Genomic DNA, 11,355 nt, shown 5'->3' on the forward strand with positions numbered 1-11,355 from the left:
CTTGATAAGTGTCATCTTAGATGCCCAACTGTGGCTGTCTTTCCTAAAATGTGGAACCTCAAACTGTAAAAGATATTCCAAATACCTGCCCAGGGCCAAGTATAAAAGTATTATAAACAACCCTATTGGTCACTGTTTCTCTATGGATGTGGCTAAAAATTACATTATTGACTCTCTCTGGCTTGTTATTGGCTCATTGTGAGCCAGAAAACCATGAAAATCACCAGATCATGGGATCATAGACTTAGATTAAGAAGAGATCTTAGAGATCATAGAGTCTAGACCTTTTGTTACACACAGGAGGAAAGTGAGTCTCCTAACATTTGTGACTTCTTCAAGATAACACAAGTAATAATAAGTAGATCAGTGTTCTTTTTATATTTCAATGCTGTTGAATTACTTCTCTAGATTTTACTTATGAAGTTTAATTTTGATCCCAATGGTAAATTTATCCCTATTAAATATCATATAATTAGGCTTAGCCCAAATAATATAACCTAGTAATTTCTGGAATCCTATTCTATCATCCTTCCCTTTAATTGTGGAATCTTTCAGATCTACTAAATATAATATACATTCATTTAACAGAGTCATTGAAAAATCATTACATAACCTAGGGTCAAGGGCAAATATCTGGGATACCCTAGAGGAGGCTTCCTGCCAAGAAGACACCAAACCATTAGTGACTACCTTTTGGTTCTGGTTTTTTTCAGTTTTAAATTCACCTCAGTATAATATCATCTAGCCCTACGGGTTGGCAACTATGGTCCAAAGGCCTGATCTTACCTGTCACCTAACTATGTATGAACCAGGACCTACGAAGGCTTTTACATCTCTAAATAAATTTTAAAATAAAAAACCATAAATACAACATTAAATTTTAATATGCTTTTTCCTCCTTTTTATCTTCCTTTTGTGTGGTTTCTTCCCCTATTAGATTTAAACCCTTTGAAGACAGTGATTATTTTTTCTTTTTTTTCAGTTTGTATATCTGCATATTTAAATTTCTGAATATTTGTATAAATACAGTATTTCATTTTTATTTCATTTTATTTCTATATCCCATATGCTAAGCACAGCCTGGTACCAAGTAGACAGTTAATAAATGTTTTTGATTGGTTGATAGCTTTAAAATAAATTGAACTTTAAATAAATAAAATTTCATTCGAATTTAAATTAAAATTTATTTAAAACATTTTTAAAAATTCTTAGATCAAAGGTAATATAAAAACAAGCACCAGCCTAGATTTGGCCCGTGGGACAAACTTTACTGACCCCTAAATTTTAGGCCATAAAAATAGCATAAGAAACTTCGTCAGTTTATGCACTTAGATGCTTATCCTAATACTAAACATGATACTCCAGATACTTCTTGTTCCCCTATTCCAGAGGAATCCCCATCACAAATTTGTCATTCAGACAAAGTGATCAACACAAGAAATTAGTGTCTCAACCCAAAAAATACTTCCTAATTTTAATTCTAACAGTTTAAATTAACAAACACTTACTGTCAACTAAATATCAGTCACTGGGTCAACATAATTTAAGAAAATGAAATCTATCTCAGCCCTCGAGTTTATGTTCTAGTGAAGGGAGGGGGACATGAAGGAGGAAGAATAGATTACACAAATAAATGAATACAAAGTCTATACAAATTCATTTCAGAGTAGATGTGAGCTTGGTGATACTAAAATGATCAGAACAATCATAAATATCAGAAGACCAGAAAAGTCCTTTCATAAGAGGTGGACCTAGAGCTAAGGCTAGAATAGAGCAAGGGATGAAGGTGAGATAGAAAGCAAAAAATTTGTCTAGCCATTCGTTGAGCATTCCTCATTCCTTTTTTCAGCCCTTCTGTAAACAACTGACTGACATTATTCATATGATCACAGATTTAGAAATGAAAGAGACCTCAGAGGTCATCTAGTGCTAAACTTTTGTATAAAAGATGTGGAACATAAGAATCAGACAGATTGTTGCCTAAGGTCATATTGTAAATAATCAGCAGAGAGTGAGGTGGAAGTCTTTTGAAGGCACTGTATCATGCTGCCTTCTAAGGTTCTCAGTAATCTCTGCTAGTTACCAGCCCTTTCCAAGAAAGTACCTGGTCTTAAAGCGTGCATGCTCTCAGATTGGCACCAATTTTTTTTTGTAAATTACCTCAGGGGGATGGGGAGGAAATGAGTATTCCAGGGTAAATTGCATAATTTGTCTTTCTCCTTAAGCCTCCTGAGCTAATCTTTTGATGGAAGCTTTCCAGTGAACGAATGGCTATGGATATCTTTTCCAGAGGGAAAGGAGTTAATCATCCCTTGTGTTTATGATTATCTTTTTTTTTTCAAGCAGTGATCTCTAAGCAATCATTTTGAGTATGCATTTAGTTCAACTGGCTGATTAGAGTAACTGGGAAGTATTAAACAAAGTTTGCTTGGAGATACAGTCAAAATGACTTGCAAAAGGATAAATCCAGTAATAGAATGTAAGATACTTGTGGGCAAGAACTGTTTTTTTGTTTGTTTTATATTTTTATTTGCTTGTTTTCTGGTTTGGTTTTGGTTTGTGTATTTGTTTTTGCATGTAAAACAGGAATGTCTTAGTATCATCAGCATGATGGTGTGGTGCATACAGAGCTGACTGGAGCCAGAAAGGTCTGGGACCAAGTCTTGACCCTGCAACAAACTTTTTTTAAATCACTTAGTCTCAGTCTCACCCCATCCCCAGGACATGCTCTAAGGTTGTATTTTGCAGAATAGATGCAGTGCTTGATTCTTTGATTCACACGTTTGAGACAAGGGGGTGGGGATTATTGTTTCTGGTGAATTCTAAGACTGACCCCAACCTGTTTGCCTTTAGGAAAAATGAACTTCTCCACGGAGAGAGGAATGAATTACTCAACTACTTATAGGGAACTGGGAAGGGAATAGCTGTTCTGAGTAGGGATTAGTGTTCTCTCTTCAGGTAAATATTTCTGCATGCTTCAGCAGTGTGCTGACTTACTAGGAGGCAACATAATACAGTGGGAATATGTAAAGAAAGCTCTTTGTGTATTATATACAAATGATAGTATTACTACTACTACTACTACTACTACTACTACTACTACTACTACTACTACTTTTGCTGTTTTTAGTCATTTCAGTCATGTTCAAGTCTTTGAGGTTTTCTTGGGAAAGATACTGGAGTGGTTTCCTTTTCCAACTCATTTTACAGATGAGGAAACTGAGGCAAATGGGGTTAAGTGTTTTGCCCAGAGTCCCACAGCTAGTAAGTATCTGAGGCCAGAATTGAACTCAGGAAGGTGAGTCTTCCTGACTCCAGACCACCTAGTTGCACCACCACCACCACCACTACCACTACCACCACCACCACCACCACCACCACCACCACTACCACTACTATGCTGTGTTTGGAGTTAGAAAATCCAAGTTTGGATAACCGTTTGGGTACTACATCTTGCCTGTTTGACCTTGGGCCAGTCCTTTAACTTAATTTTGAATCATGTTTCTTTTCTGCAAAAAGAATGGTTGCTGTGGTTGACTTTGAGACTCCGCTAACAGGAAATATAAGATTGTGCAATAAGGCAGCCCTATGATAAGGATGGATGTTTGGACTTGTGATGTTTCTATTATTTGCCCCTGGTTTCTTGGGTTGTTGCTCTACTTGACATCTGCTTTGGAAGATAGTGGAGATGGGTAGGGAAATAGTCAATTCATCAAAAGGGAAAGTATGATATTCAGAAGTAGTCACCATGTACCTCTGGCTATGTTATGTAAAAGTGACTGCCATGATGGTCTTCTCTATCACCTTAGAGACATGCCAGTAAGTCACAGATGTCACCATGGCAATGTTTTCCCAAAGAGAGTACAGCAGGGCCTCTTGGGAGACATCACCATATTTACAAAAGGGACTGTTTCCCAAGGAGTGTGTGATCAAACAACAGGTGGGCAGGAACAGCAACATTTATGTAGCACTTTAAGGGCTACTAAATGATTTACAATTAGTTTACAAATAGTATCTCATTTTTTTCCCTTAAAGCAAGCCTGGGAGGTAGATGCTATTTTCCTCATTTTTCAGGTGAGGGAATTTAATACTGAGTGAAGTCAAGTAATTTGCTAGAATGATACCACTAATAAGTTTCGGGAGTCTGGATTTGAGCTCAGATCTTTTTGACTGTAAGCCTGCTCTATCTATTAAGGCTTCTAGCTAAAGGTGGGTCAGCTCACACTACTAGCAGCAGCCAATAGTAGGACTTGTTTCCAGCCTAACCTCACCTGCTTTTACCCTCAAATACTTTTCCCACTCATTTTCCTTACTTCATCAGGCAAATGTCCAACCACCTTTCCTTTTGACTAGGGTTTCAGCCCCTCAGCCCCTTCCAAGAACTCACAGAAGCATCTACAATTACTTTTGGAAAAATCCAATCCCCACTCAGTGCCCCCAGATAACCTCTTGGTGGGTGGCCCCCATCAGATAGCCTTTGTACTTGGTGGCAGTGACAGTTGAGGAAGAACAAAGCCTATTTTCATTTTGGGTGAAATAAGGTGAGTCAAACCAGCTAAGTGGGAATGGATGGATGGTAATTCATATCGCAGATTGTATTTTTTTCTTTCCGAACCCACACCTCTTCCAAACTTCTCTACTACTTTCAAGGTCATCACCATCATTCCAGGCATGGAGGCTTTCATGATATTAGTCATGTGAGAGATGCACAAATTCAGAGAATCCACTCCAAATGTCAACATGGACTATTTGTGCCTGACCTGTGGTAGAGCCTTCTGAGCTCATACTGGTATCAGCCACAGTTGGACACATTGTCCTGATCTATATCTTGCCACTGGACCCAGATGTCTCTAGTGCATAGCTAAGCATATGATTCCTCTACTCAATAAACTCCAAAGTCTCCTTAGTTAGTTTAAGATCAAATATTATTTCAACTTCATCTCATCCTTCTAAAATTTTAATTGCTGTATAAGTTTTATAATGCATATGATCATCAGCATACCAGTGGAAGAATCTAATTGACAAAGAATATGTACCAATATGAATAATAATAATAAATATTAATAAGTAACACTTATTAAATAAGTTATTTGCAAATATAAGTGCACACACATACATGTAATTATATATAGTTATGTGTACAAAAATATTTTACTGATAGGAGTACAAAATCAAAAAAAGTTTAGAGGCCTCTGTTCTAAGGCACAGCATAACTAACTGAAGGAAGGAAGCAGCTACCATATTTCTAATCTGAACAGACAATTTCTAATGCCACAGGCTGATACTTTTCTCCATTCTATACTCACCCTTGGCCCTTCATAATAGCAAGAGACTAAATCTGAGAGAGCAGGGGGAGTGAGAAGCAGATAAATAAATGCAGTTACCAGATGGCAGTTTCAAATTTAAAATCAATGTGGTGAAAAGGTACATAGTTCATCAGAAGAGACCTTGGAATGGAAAATATTAATAACGGGAATGTCTGACAAATAATGTGTGCCCAAACAGCTGAGTACACAAGGCAAATTCAATTTTAAAGCCCCTGTGTCACTAACAAAGTTCTTATGCTTTTCTCACTGGGTTTATGGCATCTCCAGAGCCTACCATGCATTATGTCATAGACTAAAAATTCATTAAGCTCTCTTCCATATTTTGTTATTGTTTGACCTCTGAATTACTCCACCTCAGTGGAGTTTCCACAGCCATTGTGTTCCTAGACCAAATTAAAGTAGATTCTATTGGAGTGAGAGTGCTGTAGAACTTCTCACCCTCATTTGGATTAGATCAGGAGCAGGCCAACCACAAAAGCACAGGTCAAAAAAAAAAGTTTTCTTCAATTTACTTTCGAGGTTTAATAAGGTATTTCATGGAGGGCTGTTTTATTGGTGTAGGAGGGAACAGTCCAGGTGCTAAGTGTTAATTTCTAATTTCAGTAAGACTAAATTAAGTACATAGCCACTGTGGCCAAGGTGGAGTAGAATGACTCAGAATGGCAAGGAACCTTTTGGCAAGGCAGCGTTTTTCATTCTGTTTCTGCATGTGCTGTTGTGATAAGGGTGATCAGGGGGACCCTTGATCTGTTGGATTAGGACATTTCCAAAGGAAATATGAAAGATTCCAAAAGTCATACCACATAAAGAAAGGAAGAGGGAGGAGGGGTCTTTCTCCTCTCTTTTTATAGCCTACTAGGGATGAGCCACACAGTGGATAGGTTGTTGAATTTGGAGTCAAGACAACTTTTAATCCTGCCCGAGAAACTTATTAGCTTTATCTCAGCTTCAGTTTCCTCATGTTTAATATTGGACTGATAGAAATACCTACCTCAAGTTACTGTGAGGATCAAATGAAATACAGTGTAGAACCTTAACATGCTATATGGTGTTATGGGGAAACTGGTGAATATTGAGGGTGTTTCAAGCAGTGTCATTCCATGTAGAGAATGGTGAGGATGCTCTTTCCTTTAGAAGAGATGTAATTTCATATTAGAGAGGTACGTTGGAGATACTGTGGTGAATGTGTTGGTGTTCTGCGACGGGTTCTGCTCAGCTAACTACATGGTAAAGAAGAAGCTCATTTACTTGGTACAGAGACATTCAAAAAGGCCTGTTAGTTCCGGCCAATTCTGCTGTTTGCCTCCTATACTTCTGATAATCTCAGTGACTCATTTCTGGCATCTAATGAGAAATCATGATGAAATGGAAGGTTTTAGGGTATTCTCCCCATCAGGGCCATGTGGCTTTTAAGAAATGCCTCAGTAGTTTGTCTGTGCTTTGTTTCTTTAAATTCTAAGTGAGGGGAATGGTGCCTCAATGACTTTGTGGAGTTTAGGTATCTTATCATCCTAGAATTCCAGTTTGCAGTCAATGTAGTATTGATGACCTAAGGAGCAAGGAGTGACCTTCAGAAGAAACATTTGAGACCTAGGCCAGTGGCCACTAAAACATGAATTCATTTGGAAGTTATGCCACATTTTTAGTGGAACAAAGGCTATGAAAGGCATGAGTAAAATTGAACCGACTTTGCCTAGGAAGTGAAGTGGTACAAAGAAGACTATGATGCTGAGGTGTTTGGGAGGGGCAGGAAACATGAATGCTTGCACAATCAGTTTTGCTACACCATTGTTTTAAATATCTATTTTAAAAAAGTAATCTCTGTTGTGTTTAAATGGAACTGGGGCAGTAGTCACTGGCGTATCACAATGGGGGTAACACAGCCCCTAACAATGGCACAGGCTCAGGCTGATGACAATAGAGAGGTGGCCCTTTCATTCTTCAGGGTACCCAAGAACCACGAGGGGACTGTGTAGCCAGACTGGCTTTGAAAAAGTAAGCCAGAATGGAATGCTATGATACAATAGCTAGAAGCTGGTGGCTACTGGTAGAGCAGATAGAGCACTGAATGTGGAGTCAGGACCATCAGTGTTCAAATCTGGCCTCAGATACTTTCTGTATTTGTGACCCTGAAAAATCCTGCTTGTGTTTCCTTGTCTGTAAAAGGAAGATAATAATAGCACCCATCTCCAGGGCTGTTATGAGGATTATATGAAATAATATTGTAAAGTTCTTTATAACCTTAAAATGCTAGTTATTATCATTATTTTGGGGACAATCCCCATCTTATTTGCAGATCATCTTTGACAGGCCTCATGAACCAGAGCATTTAGCTGATACCCAATGGTCAGAATATTCATGCCCAGCTCCATGGGAGGTGCCCCAGTCCATTGGATCAGCGGGTTTCCATTATCTCTAGAGCTATACAATTTAAGAGGGGGCTTTTGGGATTCTAGATTTAGACCTTACAGTGGTTCTTAACCAAGAATACACATATATATGTATATATACACATACATACATACATGTACACATATGTGTGTGTGTGTGTGTGTGTGTATAACTGCATTTCAACATTGCTGGTTTCTTTTATAAGCCTATGTATTCTATTGATTTCATTTCCAAATATTATTATGGGAAAGCATCCATAGACTTCACCAGACTGCCGAAACAATTCATATAACCAAAACAAAGTTTGTTTGTCTGTTTTTAATCCTGGTAGAAGGGACTTTAGAGGTCATAAACTCTGAGCTCCTCTTTTACAGACAGAAAAAAAAAACCCTAAGAGTGAGAAATGTTAGATGTAGCACTCTTCTCACTGCCTACCTGACCGCCAACATGGTTAAAGAAACTTTGGTGTTCACAAAAGAAAGTTTATTATAGAAGTTATCCAGCATAGCTACATTACGGGGTGACACCTCAAGGTTTATAAGATGCCAGGAAAGTGGCATCAAGGATCTACTCACCTTGATACTTGAACAACACTATTAATTAATCAATTAATCAAAAAGAATTTGTGAAGTACCTCCTATGTCCTATATACTGGGATAGGTATTACATTTTTTTTTAAAAGGAAAACACTCTGTCCTCAAGGAACTTATATTCTAACAAGGAAGACAAGGTAAACCTTTATATGTATGTATGTGTATATATATATAATGTACATACATATGTGTGTGTATATACATATACACACATACATAATATGTATAAGTGGACGTGTATATATGTATATATCTGCATATATGTACATATATGTGTATATGTATTGATGTTCATATGTATTCGTATGTGCATCTATACATATATATATATATATATGCAAACATAACATAACCTTGTAAGGGAAGGTACCAGTGATGGGAAGGGGAGTAGTAAAGATCTCAGGCAAAACATAGTATTTGAGCTAAATTTTGAAAAAGATCAAAGATTCCAAAAGAGATCAGGAGCAAGTATTACAGGCATAAGGGACAGCCAGAGTAAAGGTCCATATAGAGTGAATCATACGAGGACTAGTAAGTTGATCAATACGACAAGATCAATAAATGTGAGTAGCAGAGTATTATGTAACAAGTTTAGAATGTAGGATGTGGCCCTGACCCTCCTCCAAAGAATGGAAGTCACCTTTTCATCCCCAAATGTCTTCTAGTATATAGGCAACACTTTTCCATTGTCCCCATCACATTCTCCCTCATATCATAGTTATTTGGTTGTGTATTTAAATCATCTTCTCCTTACCACCACATTAAAAACTCCTTCATTTTAATTGGGTTATAATTGTATCGTACATATCTAGCTTTGTAGTCGTAACTACCTCCTGCATAATAATAATAACAACATCACATAACATTCATATAATGCTTTAATATTTGCAAATCACTTCACGTGTTCTTATTAGATCTTCAAGACAATGCTGTGAGATTGTTCATATAATTATTCATATCCCCATACTACAGATGAGGCTAAGTGACTTTCATATTTACACAGGTGGTAAGCACCGGAGGCAGAATTCAAATCCACTTCTTTCTGATTCGAAGTGCAACTGTCTACCTACTACTACTCAAAGAAATATTTATTGAATTGAAATGAATTCTAAAGAATTAAGCATTGTGGATGGGTGAAAATATATCAGGGAAAAAAAGCATACAAACATGGTCCTCTTTTATCTGAATTGGGTTAATAGGATTTAGATTTGTGAGGATTTCTAAAGTGAAGGCAAGTAAATGTTTGCAGATCTCTTGAAAAGGACCATGTTAATTATAATATTGTATGATATAAAAAATGTAAGGCAACATATTCAAAATTCATTCTATGTATATATATGTGTTTAAAACATGCTTCTATATAAGTTAATTATTTATTCTATATTCTTCTTTAACAATAAAATATTCAATATACACGCTTTTTTGTTTATTTGGGGGGGTACATTTTCTTTCATTTCTTTCTCAAACCAATCCAATAATAAACTTAGTAATAAGCTGCCTGGGCTTTATTTTTCACAAGCTCATTTCTTTCTTGAAGTAATTTCTTACTTCTATTTTAATCCTTCTTGTGGAAAACCTCCATGATATTCCTAAATTTCTCAGATACTACAACGTTTCCAAGTTTCTGATAAGCAAAATACAAACAATTCAATGTGGCATTCAAGGCGCTTCATAATTTGTCCCCAGCTTAGCTTTTAAACCTAATTTCCCTTTATTTCCCAATGTAAGTCTCTCACTCTCACTTTAGTCTGATCACCTTCCTCAGTGTTTCCAGAACATGCCACCGTCTCTTTATATCTTTGCTCAAGCTTCTCCCCCTTCCTTAGGATGCCTGCCCCTTTATTTTCTGACTTATTTTAGCCTTATTCAGCCACCAGGGCCCACATGAAGTCCCACTTCTTCCTTAAAAATATCTGTCCACTTTCCTTTCTCCATTTTTTGAACCATTGTGTGTATATAGTCATATAATGTCACATATGTGTATGCATGTATGTATATGTCATGTATATAATGCCATATGTAGTCATAAAATCAACTATTATATATATATATATATATATTATATATATATATATATATATATACATTCATATGCTGTCTCTTAGTTTACCTTCCAGAAGAGAAAAAGACAAGCTCATATGTTTCCAATTTCAATTTTTTTTTATTACATAGCAACTCATTATACTGCTGCCATCATTGCTAGCTCTCTACTAGTACGTATTTGTATGGGTTTCTTCAAAGCCAGAACTGCCACAAAGTGACTGAGACTGAGACCTCATAGCCAACATGCCAAGGGGCATGATCTGGATCCTTCATCCTCACCCTGTGTGTCTCTCCATGTCTCCTGCCCCATTTGAATACCCCTGCCTATCAGTTTCTCAACATCCTCAATTCCCATATACTATGTGTTTCTAGACAATCTCAACCACATGCAGGAGTAGAGCATACCTTAGGAATATATAGCCCATACCCCTTTGTATCCCTTTCTTTTCCCCAACTCAACTGAATTCCCCCAACTGCTGGAATTTATAATTATAACTCAGTCTTTGATGGAAACAACCATATTTCTATTAGATTTACTGCACAGGGATAGGCAAAATTAATGTCAAGCTCCATGGGACCAGCAGCTTAAAGGCCCTAACCTTTCTCAGAAGTGAAGGAGTTTTTTCACTCTTTACTCTCATTCCACACGGAGATGATGAAGAATTGAGCCTTCACACCACCCTTACTTCTTATTGCTCCTTTATAAGTCATTCCCAAAATGTATCACTAAAGCTCAAGCTCCCATTCTCTGCATTCATCCCAGTAAGGTATTTTCTCTTCCATTTTCTCATATGTACTACAATGAGGTTGGTTTACAGTCCTAAGACTCTGATGGTTACATAGGACATACGGTGATTAGGCACCAGCACTCTGGTTATATCTTTTCGTTTTTTTTTCTTTTCTTTTTGGGGGGCTGGGGCTTGGTACAGACCTATGATGACACTGATGTGAGGAAACTTCCAGGGAAGAAATGTCCCAATGATCGGTAACTATTCTGTTGC

Source organism: Phascolarctos cinereus, unplaced genomic scaffold, assembly GCF_003287225.1.
Source record: "Phascolarctos cinereus isolate Bilbo 61053 unplaced genomic scaffold, phaCin_HiC Scaffold_5;HRSCAF=322, whole genome shotgun sequence".
Classification (NCBI taxonomy): Eukaryota; Metazoa; Chordata; class Mammalia; order Diprotodontia; family Phascolarctidae; genus Phascolarctos; species Phascolarctos cinereus.